Below are 13113 nucleotides of genomic sequence, written 5' to 3'. Positions count from 1 at the left end.
GTGTGTGTATGTAAACAATTTTAAGAGATGACAATTATGTATGAAGGTGTACCCCCCAAAAAACGGAATTATCTTTTGGAGGGTGGGCCCCTGTAGTACAGGTTTCCTCTACTAGGTAAGTGTTCTAGAAACCCATAAGCATCAGTGTGCCAGCTAGCATTGTTGTGAGAGGCTGTGAGAGGCTTCAGTGAATTTTTTATTTGTTTTTATTTTTGGGAAAGTCTTTCAATGCATTTGCCCATTTCATAATGGGTGATTTATGAGTGCACCTGTCCACACCACACTGAGTGTTCAGCAGTTTTTGACCAAAAATGCCATGATCTCCATGCCCCACCCTCCCTATTCACCCGATCTTGCCCCCAGTGACTTTTTATTTTGTTTCTCTGGATGAAAAAATTCTCAAAGGGAAACATTTTTGCTGATGTGGAAGAGGTGAAACAAAAAACGGCAGAAGCACTAAAAAGCATCAAACTGGACGAGTTCAAAAACTGTTTTGAGGAGGGGAAAAAGCATTTCAATAGATGTATTGCATCAAACGGAGAGTACTTTGAAGGCAACTGAAGTGTAAACACGTAAGAATAAAAACACAATTTTTAAATAAATAAATTCTGTCTTTTGGGGTCTCCCTCATATGTTCTGTTTTATCTACTTTTACATTAATCTCTAACAGCCTTCTATGCATAAAGACACAATTTTTTTTTAACAAGGTCACTCTGTCACCCAGGCTGGGGTACAGTGGCACACTCACGGCTGCTGCAGCTTCAACTGGGATGGCAAGCTTGTGCCACCACGCCTAGGTAATTTTTTGGATTTATTATTGTAGTGATGAGGTCTTACCAGCTGTCCAGGCTGGTCTCAAACCCCTGAACTTAGGCAATCCTCTCACCTCCACCTCCCAAAGTGCTGGAATTATAGGTGTGAGCCACCGTGCCCAGTTGAAGATATATTTTTAAAAGTTTTAAAAGTGTGCTTAAAATTTACCTGAAGTTTTACAAAGTCACTCTTTGTTTTTCTGTATTATGAAAAGATGGAAATTTAGAGAGATGCAAATGGGAATTAAACAAAACAATCCTCTCATCAGAAATGGGGGCCAGCATAGCACAAACCTTTGATGTCTTTAGTAAATGTCTCTGGGACTTCAAGCAATGGCAGGAATATAATTGAAACCCCCATTTTCAGTCCAAATGGTGGACTCAAGTCAGACATGAGGATTTCCCAGATAGCAAAATCTATTGCATAAACTGCTATAATTTTGTGAAGGCCATGTATGTGTCATAATGTCTGAGGAAAATGAGCAGAATGAGAAGTTGAAATTCCGTGTGCTTAGTTTGATGGCTACCTGTCTCTAAATAGAGGTGAATTTTGGCCAGGAGTGGTGACTCAATGCCTGTAATCCCAACACTTGGGGAGGTAAAGCAAAAGGATTGCCTGAGCCTGTGGGTTCGAGATCAGCCTGGACAACATGGTGAGACCTTGTTTCTACAATAAATTAAAAAAATTAGCTGGGTGTGGTGGCACGTACCTGTAGTTCCAGCTACTTGGAAGGCTGGGGTGGAGGGATCACCTGAGCCTAGCAGGTTGCAGCTGCGGTGGCTGTGAGCATGTCAGTCACTGCACTCCAGCCTGGAGGATAGAGTGAGGCTCCAACTCAAAATAAATAAATAAATAACATAAAATAAAATAAATAAATAGAGGTGAGTTTTGAGGAGCCGCATCCTCCTGCATTCCCCAACCCACGGGAGTCCCAGGAATGGGTGGGACTTGGGTTATTTTCCCTCCACTTTTGCCCAGCAGATCCCAACAGTCGCTGGGAAATGTGACCTCTCCACGCCCTTCTGTTCTTGTTAGTAGCCAGAACAAGGGCAATAGCTTGGGTGTTACCAATCTTATTCTTTAAAATGTGAACAAAACAAAACTGAAGTCCACACCCTAAAATCTGCCCTGAGAAGTGGTCATTGTTTCCTCTTGGTTCCACCTTTTTTTCTCTATGGGAGCAGGAGAGGGACCATTATGGGAAGAATCACCACCTTTTAATGGCGGTTGAGCCTGATGGAGCCTGGTGGGGGAATATGTGAGGCCAGGATGGGATGAGGTTAGACAGGAATCTCCCAAACAAAGCCCTCCTGTGCTTTATTGAAGAGCTGGCTTGTTCGTATAATGTTTATTGTAGACAATTTGGAAAACAGAAGCAGAAAGGAAAATACAAATGAACCGTAATCCCACCTCTGCTCACATGCTAATGTACACTGGTCCAGTGTTTTCTGTGCACGTTTGCTTACATAAAATTAACAAAAAATGAGATCATGGTGAACAGATGTTTTTATAACCTGCCTTTTTCTCTTAACAAAATATCAGAAACATCTTTTCATGTCATTAAATGCTATTTAACATTATGTTTTACCTTTTCACTTTAATTTTTAAGAGGTACTCTGTTACAACATTACATCTCTGTTTTGTTTTATTTGAGCTTTAATACCTATTTTTATTGGATGAGGTTGTTATAGCAGTAGCAGCAGCAGCAGGGGCTCGGGTTTCTTTTTTATATAATGAAGGCTCTTTTCTCCATCCATCGCCATGAAGCCAGTCCCATTCATTTCATTTAATTCATATTACTCATGCTGAAGAACTTGTTCTGAAGTCTACAGCTGATGGGTACATTTGTACAGCGCACATTGGTAAAATGTTGGTAAGCAGGCTTCAAGCTTGTTTGATGAGTCACCGTCAATGAAAGGAAAACCACCCTCCAGATCTTTCGTGAAATCTCAGACCCTTTGCCGAGAAATGAACCAGTGTATTAGCCCGGGTTCCTTCTGTTGTAGTTTTGCCACACAACATCTTTTTGTTGCATTATTTGACACAAGAACACATCTTTTGGCAGGCTCGTACCCATAAGCCACTGCAAAATGAAAATCATGATCAGAGAAATAGGAAAAAAAAATTGGTCACTTGAACTACTAGCTTCATTTTCATTTGGGCTGGCCTTCTCTTTTTCACTCATAAAAAACTTGCCCAGTGGTTATTTTCTCCTTCTGTCTGGCCCGACAAGCATCAAGAGCTTAAACCATTTGTACTGAGCTCAAATGGAGAGTGAGTTAGCCGACCACAAGTAGAGGAAGCAACTGAAATCATTTGTTAACATAAAACAAAGCATTCTACTATTGCCAGCGACGTCAATGGCATTTGTCCCTGATGCTACTCTGTTGATTTTTTCCCAGGCACTTGCCTTTCATTTTCACTTTTGGGTTCAGCTGACACTGAGGTCTGCCCTTTCTGGTGGTATTCTGATGTTCTCTTGCCTTATCTACCATCTGTCTGTCTGTCTACCCATTCATCCATCCCCATGCTTTTCTTTCCTTTCCTTCTTTGCTTTGTTTCTTTCTTTCCCATCTTTTCCCTCTCTGCCCTCTTTTTGTCTTTCTCTCTTGCAAACTCATTCATTTCCTCTGTCATGGCTTCCTCTCCCATGCTGCCTGCCTGGGTTCTGGGTGCTGAGGTGGAGGCCAGCCTATCAGCAGTTTTTTTGTTTTTTTTTTTTGAGTTGGAGTCTCACTCTGTCACCCAGACTGGAGTGCAGTGACCGCTCCCGGCCACCGCAGCCTCAACCTGCTGGGCTCCGGCGATCTTTCCGCCTCAGCCTTCCACACAGCTGGAACCACAGGCGCGTGCTACCATGCCCAGCTGATTTTTTGATTTATTGTAGAGATGAGGTCTCACCTGCCCAGGCGGGTCTCGAACCCGTGGGCTCAGGCAATCCACTCACCTCAGCCTCCCAAAGGTGCGGGATTACAGGTTGAGCCACTGAGCCTGGCAGTTTTTTTTTTTTTTTAAGAGACAGTCCTTGTTCTGTCACCCAGGGTAGAGTGCAGTGGTGCAATCATAGTCTGCGGCCTTGAATTCCTGGGCCCAAGCGATCTTCCCTCCTCAGGCTCCCAAGTAGCTGGGATTAAAGGCGTGCACCACCAACCAAGCCTGGCTTTTTAAAAAATTTTTTTTGTAAAGACGGGGTCTTGCTATGTTGTCCAGGTTGGTCTCAAGCTCCTGTGCTCAAGTGATCATCCTGTCTCAATCTCTCAAAGCCTTGGGATTATAGGTGTGAACCATATAGTCATGCATAACATTTTATAACATATAAAACCATATAGGTGCCCAGCCTCATAACAGCAGTTTTGATGTCAGCAGAATGTGGTGCTGTCCCTGCTTGGGGATAATCACTCCTCCCTGGAGCCCTTTGGAGTAAGCAAGCATTAACCCTGGACCAATTATTTGGCCCTGGCCCTGTTTGTGCGGCCTACTTTCTGTCTTAGGCTGAATGAGCATTTTGCTGTCCAAGGGGCCACTGGTGGCTAGGAGGTACTTGCAGTGTGGTTAGTACAAACTGAGCTATGCTAGATGTGTAAATAAAGTAGACACTGGATTTTTTTTTTTTTTTTGAGTTGGAGTCTCACTCTGTCACCCAGACTGGAGTGCAGTGGCCGCTCCCGGCCACCGCAGCCTCGACCTGCTGGGCTCCGGCGATCCTTCCGCCTCAGCCTTCCAAGTAGCTGGAACTACAGGCGTGCGCTACCACCCCGGCTAATTTTTTGATTTATTGTAGAGATGAGGTCTCGCCAAGTTGCCCAGGCGGGTCTCGAACCCACGGGCTCAGGCAATTCACTCACCTCAGTCTCCCAAAGCGCGGGATTACAGGCTGAACCACTGAGCCCGGCTGACACTGGATTTTGAAGTCTTAATACAAAACCCAAACAATGTAAACTATCTCATTAATTTTTAAAAGATCCAGCTCATGTTGAAATAATATTTTGCATAAATTGGGTTAAATAAAATATATTACTAAAATATCTTCGCTTGTTTCTTATTACTTTTTATAATATAGCTAGCAGAAAATGTAAAAAACACATGTGGCTCACATTTGTGTCTCTCACTATGTTTTTGTTGGACAGCACATGTACAGGCCTTTGAACTGTTGCTCAGAACTTGCAGTTTTCCAATTGCTAAGGGCACAGAGCTTTCTTTTGAGGCCATTTATGACTTTCTTGTTATTTACTTTTGCTTCTTAGAAATGGAAATAGTATGTTTTAAAGACAAGAATGTATATACTTCTAGCTTGTCCTAAAATTAATTTTTAAAAGGAAAAAAAAAAACAAAACCCACCGACAGCCACATCTTCTCCATGGCTAGGTTTTAGTTTATAATGATATCCAGATTTTAAGAATGGGCCTCAACCCTTCCTCCATTTTCGTTCCTGAACTTCTGTGAATATACTGGATGGGTTAGGGCATCAGATTTCTTCATGATGGGCAGGTTTTGTGCCCCACGTGATCTTGTTCAGGCTTCCTCCTCACTTCTTCCAGAGCTGCTTAGTCCTGATGACAGGACAACCTACAGCTGGATCCATGACCCAGAGATGTGAAAAGGTGAGCTGGGCCCATAAGCATTTTTTTCTTTGGAATCTGAACCAGAAATAGGGAAAGAATAAAACTTTATTGGTGGGATGAGAAGATGAAAAGAAGCCAAGAGAAGAGGAAGGTCTGTGTGGTCATGGCCAGCCAATGTTACAGGGAAGAAACGATGAGGAATTGTACTCTGTGGGCAGGGAAACCTGTCTATGAAGAAGCCTGTATGGTCAAAAGACGAGGGTGAGAACCAGCAAGTAGCAGTGGCAGCAGGAAGCACACATGTGAAGACTATTGCATTATGCCAATACAGGTGGCTCGAGTGAAGAATCTTGAATTTATTCTATTACAGATATGGTTTTTTTTGCTCTTGTTGGTCAGCTTTACAAAGATGCTTTATTGAAACGTGTTTGTTAAATCTTCCTGGGTTCCTACAAATGGGGAACATTATTATAAATTTCTTTTCATTGAGAGAGTACTTGAGTAGCTCTCTGTTTCTTGTAACCAAAGAGTCCAGAGAAAATACTACCTTCATCTTATAATTTTTAAGAGTTAGTGTCTTTTTTTCCTCCTAAAATGTTTTCAAGTTTTAGGTACATTTCAGCCCCTTCTCCCTCCTACCTCCCCACTGTTGAGTACACAGAATTTTGATCAACCCATTGCAACCCATTTTTTTTTTTTTCCTTTTACTACCTAAAGCAATACTTCATTGACCGGTACTGAATCATATAATTTAACATTACTTTCTAAGATGATTAAATTTTTTATTTGCTTTTGTGTATATTAAGAGGAGGATGATACCTTAATTTGTCACTGAACATAATTGCAACAGTTCTTGCCAAGCAGGTTGGCCTTTGTAGTTCAAAATTGATGCTAATTAGTGAGCAGAGCTTTGGTGTAAAATATATAGAAACTTACTACCAGAAATTAAAAACATAACTTATCTTTACTTCTATCACTATTGTTCCTGGGCAAGAAGAATATTTTCCTTGGTCCAGTTCTCAATTGATTATAAGCCATGCCGAAGTAGTGTATTAGTCAGCTCAGGCTGCCATAACAAAATACCAGAGACTGGGTGGCTTAAACAACAGAAATGTATTTTCTCATGGTTCTGGAGGTTGGGAGTGGGAGATCAAGGTACCAGCATTGTTCTGGTAAGGACTTTTTTCCTGGCTTGCAAATGGCTGTCTTTCCTGCTGTGTCTTCACATGAGTGGGGGAGGGAGAAGAGAAAATAATATCATTATACTTGTTACCTCCCATTTGCTTTGTATTAAAATATATCAACAAGCTAATTTTATTTATCTTCTACTCTAGTCATTCAATGATTAAATATATATTTACTAAGTTTTTACTCGGTGCTAGGAACTATGTTCTGCCCTCTGCATGAATTAATTTCATCAAAAAATATAGTGTGGGGGTCCCAGGACTGGAGATAGGGACTTTCTATCTACTACATTTCTAAGTCGTGTCTGGGAGAGTGACATCCTATCTCCTTCCATGCCTTGGATGATGATAATATTTTAGAGAAGAGAATAATCCAAGGAAGAGGTGATAAATTGCTAAGCTAAGGTAATGAGTAACTTGGCAGTGGGTGTGGAGACAGATTCAAGAGCTCTTTTGGAGATAAAATTGGCAGGAATAGATAACTCTACAGGGTGGATTAGGGAGAGAGGCAGAGTTTGGGCTAATTTTATGGGTTTTAGCTGGGATGATGAAAATGTTACTCATTGAGTTGCTCTAGAGAGGAGAGAAAAATTCAGGGAGATATGGAAGAAACATGTTAACTTTGCGAATTACTTGCAATATTTATGTCCACATGTCCAAAATTAAATGGAGAGGTGAGGCAAGTATCTGAAGACTGCAAGTAAAATAAGACCTTTTATTAGGATGGGTCCGGGGCAGCGAATGGACATTTGGACTTTTACCTACTTTGCTTTAAGGTCTCTTGCATGGAGACAACATTGATGAGGAATCATAGCTGTCTTGATTCCAATGGACTCTTTTAGGAGTTCTGGAACTCACTGTGTCCCTAATTTACACAGAGAGAATGGGTTAGTTTTCTATTGCTGCTGTAATAATACAATTAATTAACTAGAAACAACACATATTTATTACCTTACAGTTCTGAAGTCCTTAAATCAAGATGTTAGCAGGACCACATTCTTCCAGGAGGTTCTAGGAGAGAATCTGTTTCCTTGCCTTTTCTAGTTTCTGGAAGCTTCCCACATTCCTTGTCTTGTGGCCCCTCCCTCCATCTTCAAGGCCAGCAGTGTAGTGTCTTCACACCTCCCTCTCTGACCTCTGCTTTTGTTGTTGCATCTCCTTCTCTGACTCTGAGCCTCCCGTCTCCCTCTTAGTGTTATAGGACCCACAGGTTTGTATGCCTGTCACACAGTAACAGTTCAAAACCCTCAGACAGCAGATTTTGCAACAGAGAAAGAGTTCAATGATTGCAGGGCACCAAGTGAGGAGACCCTCAAATCCACCTCCCGGAGGAGTTCTGGGCTGGGGTTTTTAAGGGGATCATGGAGGCTGAGGGACAGGAAAATTGAGATTGTTGATTGGTTTGGGTAAAAGGGTGGAATCCCTAGGACATGAACACTGCATTCTTTGGTGAGTCAGCTTCTTGTGGGGTCCTTCAGAGCAGCTGACATCAGCAGTTTCACTGGTATGCAGGACCTGAAAGAATATCTCAAAGGAAAACAATGTCTCATAATGTTCAAGTTGTTATCTATAGAGCAATTAAGGGGAACTATACATCTTGTAACAGGGTCTGCGTGATTTTCAAGAATAGGCACCCAACTATGAAGAAGCAGATCAGAGATCAAGCTGACCTAATGATAAATGCTGAATGTGCTGTGGGCTTGGTTTATTTTTGTTTCTCCCCTCCCTTCTTCCCTGATTAATTTTATGGTTTATAGGGATGGTTTCATTAGGAGGCCCCTTGTGATTACATTGGGTCCACCTGGATAATCTAGGATAATCTCCCCGTCTCTACATTCTTAACTTAATCGCATCTGCAAAGTCCCTTTCGCCATGTAAAGAAATATATTCACAGGTTCTGTGGATCAAAATGTGGACATTTTGGGGGGCCATTATTTTGCCTACTGCCAATGGTCTATCTTGTCCTTCGTCTAGGGGGCTTCATCCCAGAAGGGCCAAAACAAGGGGTTGTCGCTCCTCCTGCCTTTTTTTCTTTTCTTTCCAAGTCTTAAAAGGCATTTGCCTTAAACTTGCAATTATGAGTTGAGATCCACAAATGCTTTTGATAAGGTGGAAGTTTGGGAGTTATTTTGATGAGCTATGTCATCTATCAAGAACTGTTTCATCGTTATTTGAAGTTTGTTGCTATGCTATGCTATGCTGTGGGGGGGACATTGAAGTAAATACATTTTATGGGGGGACAATTTATGGGGAACATTGAATGTAAATACATTTCCAGCATGTATGTAAAAGCGGAATAACCCTCAAATCAGGAGAAATCAGCATGTTCATCCTAAACCTCTCACCTTAGGGGGTCTTATATTCTCAGGGGAGGGGGAAATCAAGGAGTGCCAACTCACCATGTCACCTGGTGAACATGTGGTGACTACTTTCTCCAGGTAGTCTTTCCTTACTTCCTAACCTGAGTTAGATGTTCCTTCTCTGTTCTTCCATGGTATCTAGAGCAGAGCTTTATTTTAGAGCACTTATCACACTATTGTAGTTCTTTGCTTACTTATCTGTCCCACTGGATTTTATTATAAGCAGAGATTATGCCTTAGTCCCCAGTGCATTTCCTTGTGCCTAACATCTTGCCTACCAATAATTATGTGTTGAATGGATGAATAAAGTAACTGTTCCTATAATAGCTTCTGAATCTTGAATTTCCCTTAATGTTTTTATTTTATATTTCTCATTGACTTACAGGAAGACTATAATGGCAAGTGAGATAATTTCTCTATAGTGCTTAAGATCTTTGTAGAGGCCGGGCTTGGTGGCCCAGCCTGTAATCCCAGCACTTTGGGAGGCCGAGGCGAGTGGATTACCTGAGCCCGTGGGTTCGAGATCCACCCGGGCAACTTGGAGATACCTCGTCTCTACAATAAATCAAAAATCAGCTGGGCGTGGTAGCGTGCGCCTGTAGTTCTGGCTACTTGGAGGGCTGAGGCGGAAGGATTGCTGGAGCCCAGCAGGTCAAGGCTGTGGTGGCCGGGAGCATGCCACTGCACTCCAATCTGGGAGACAGAGTGAGACTCCAACTCAAAAAAAAAAAAGATCTTTGGAGAAATGCTTCATTAGGCAAAGGATCATATGCAGATGTCAAATGAAATTTTTTTAATGTTTATTTTTATTTAAATGAAATTTTGAGCGAAAATATACCATTTTCCTTTAATTTTACGCATCAAAGTTGTTGGTTGGGAAAAATGTACCTTCATGGTAAATTTGAGCCCGTTAGAATCAATGTATACAATTACACACAATGTCTAACAATCAAATCACACTTTATAAAATAAGGTGAAACAGTAATAAACTGTTAATCTCTTAATTGATCTTAATTAATTAATAAGAGATCTATGATTTACTGACCAATGTACTTTTTTTTTTGAGTTGGAGTCTTACCCCGTCTCCCAGGCTGGAGTGCAGCGGTACGCTCACAGCCACCAGAGCCTGGACCTGCTGGATTCAGGTGATCCTTCAGTCTCAGTCTTCCAAGTAGCTGGAACTACAGGCACGCACCATCATGCCTGGTTAATTTTTTGATTTATTGTAGAGATGAGGTCTCACCAAGTATTCCAGGCTGGTCTCAAACCTGTGGACTCAGGCAGTCCTTTCACCTCGGCCTCCCAAAGTGCTCGGATTATAGACATGAGCCACTGTGCCTGGCTGGCCAATATACTTTTAACAGTACACTTTTAGAAAAGTAAAAAAAAATATATACTGAATCTTGTGTATAAATTTATTAGCTCCTTGTTGTTGATAAAGTGGAAAGCATTTCTCTTCAAGTCTCATTATTGGTGTATAAGTCAGCTTTTGGTGCAGTAACAAATAGCCCTCACTAGGTCCGTAGCTTACAATTATTTCTACTCCCACCATGTGAGGACTGTGTATGGCTCTGCTAGGCATGGCTTGTCTTACTGAATTTAGTTGAGTTCTACTGTCCAGACAGATCTTCTCATTCTTGGACAAAAGTCAAAGAAGTTGCCACTCCCTAGGGTATGACCTTTTCAAGGCCAAGGGCCAAAGGTCAGAGAACTGGGAGAACAGGGGCAAACTATGTAAGTGTGTCCAAAGCTTCTGCTCTGATACAAGCTGTCATGTTTATTCACATTTCATTGGCCAAAGGGAGTTAGGAGGTCCAGCTCAGTGCTACTACTCTGGGGGAAATACACTCTGTCTACAGAAAGTGAGCCAGAGTAGAAGGGAAAGCAAATTGTGAACATATAATACAATCCATTATAATCTGTATCTGAAGTAATGTTTGCCAAAGCCATTTTTTTGGGTAATATTACTCTTTAAAACTTTTAATTTGGAGTTCAATTTATGTAGCCTAAGTAATAAAATTGATTATAAGTTCAATAGATTCTATGTAAATAGGCCCCAGAGGGAAAAGTAAACAGATTTGAGAATCTTAGCTAAAGAAAAAATTTAATTGTATAAATATATAAATGAATCACTTTTTTTTTGCTAAGTTTGATGATGGTCAGTTTTTAAAAAAAAAAATCTGTGTGTCCATGCTAACAGAAAAGGATTGCAATTAAAGTAGAGATATCAGTATATAGTTACCATATCAGTCAAGTGAAGAAGACACGGAAGGGGAAAAGGTCTTCCTAGTAGACAATTAAATCATTTATTTGCTTGAAGGAAGAAGGCTGGGCCAGATGACAGGTTTCTGCCAATTCTCTGTTTATAGTACTTTGAATTTGGAAATAAAGAAGTCCTTTTAAGACAGATGGTATTAAAATTCTTCTTACATCAGTAAAATGGCATTATGAAACTTAGAAGCTGGTTTGATGCAGAAGATGAAAAGAGTAAGAGAAACAGTTATGAGAGGAAAATGTAACTGAGCATTCATTGCTTCTTCAGAGAATAACACATCCCACAAATTCTAGTTTTAATGTGTTTGTTTGTTTTATTCATACTTTCAGTAAATATTTAATTAGTGTCAGGCATTGTGATAGGTGCTGGTTTGGTAAGAAATTATACAATTTATAGTTAAAAGATACGCTATAAATGTCACATTTCACCATCATTCTTCAGAATTTTATGCGTACATTTAAGAGAAGATATTTAAATTAAACTTTACGATCTACAGTTATGAAAATCTAAATGTTAAAAAAAGACTACCTTTCAAGTGATCATATAAATAATTCCCCCGCCCCACCCCAGGCATTTCTAATGAGCTCTGAGGTGTTTTTAAAACACAACGGACCCTCTCTGACTGCAAATTCTCATTTTATTTGCTTTTGAGGTGGACTTGGGAATACAGCAGGGAGCAGTTCAGAGGCTGTTGCATTTGGGGAACACTTTTTAACAAGTTACCTCTTCCGGAAAGTCGAACGGCACAACATTATTATGAATATGTTTATCAAAGCAGCCTGCCTAACAGGCTCAGAAATCAATAGTTTTCTTTTTTTCATGAAAAGCTGAAGCTATGGTTTTTTTTTTAATGACAGAAATATTTGTCAGAGTAGTGGCAGTTGCTATGTGGCATTACTGAGTCTTAATCTGTGTGCTAGCAACGGAATGTGCTTGCTTCTTTGTTATAACCAATTTATAATAATCTGAACTGACTTTTATGTGGTGCTTCCCAAGAGCCAGGCAGATTGAGACACTTCAGAACTGCTGACTCATTTAATCCTCAAAGTGGGAGGGCAGGAGATGTTGTGTATCTCTATCTTATCCCCATTTTGTAGATTAAAAAATCAAGGCACAGAGCAGCTAAGAATTTGCACAAGGTCACACGACTAGTGGATGGCAGAGTTGGGTTTTAAACCTGGGCAGTGCTGCTCTATTTTGCTGCCTACCAAGTGGGTCCAATAACCTGACATCTGATTAAAACGTACAACAAAAACAAAAACAAAACGATTCTTGTTCCTTTTGGTTTCATCCTACCCCCGGCCCTCAACTTGATTTTCTGGCTCTTCAGGTTTGGACCATGAGTTTATAATTGCTTCCCTAATGCAGGCGAAGAACTTTCCGGCGGACCCTTGTGGTGCTTTCTTGCACAACAATACAGTGTATACGCACATGCACATTTAGAAAATGAACGGTGGCTGTTTATTCATCAAGGGAGGCTTGTCTCGGGCCTAAAATGACCAGTCGCTCTGCAAAGACCAGGTACAAAAAGTGCAGGAGCTGGGAGCCAACGAGAGAAGACTCGGTCCCATCCAGGGTCTAACGACTCCCCGCGGGCTCGTGGGGGGACGTGTCCTCTCCGAAGGTGCCCGTGGGAGCGGGCGCGACACCCACCCCGCCGCCGCGGGGACTCGTGTCCGGTTCCTCCGCGGGTCTCTCGGGCCCGAGCGCGTCGCTGCGCGCAGCGGGGACCACCTCCGCCTTGGGGCTGGGCGCCACGGGGCACGTTGGTGCGCGCTGTCCCTGTCCCCTGGGCTGGATTAGGAGGAGGGCGGGCGCACCCCGTCCCCGCGTCCCCGCGACCTTTGGGTGCCAGGGATATCAGCCAGGGGGTGCCCGCGGCTGGGGAAGGAGTGCGAGGCAGGAGGGCAGGGAGAGCG

The sequence above is a fragment of the Carlito syrichta genome, unplaced genomic scaffold (genome assembly GCF_000164805.1).
Source record: "Carlito syrichta isolate Samal-C Ts95f unplaced genomic scaffold, Tarsius_syrichta-2.0.1 Scaffold302026, whole genome shotgun sequence".
Classification (NCBI taxonomy): domain Eukaryota; kingdom Metazoa; phylum Chordata; class Mammalia; order Primates; family Tarsiidae; genus Carlito; species Carlito syrichta.
This window is presented reverse-complemented; position numbering follows the sequence as displayed.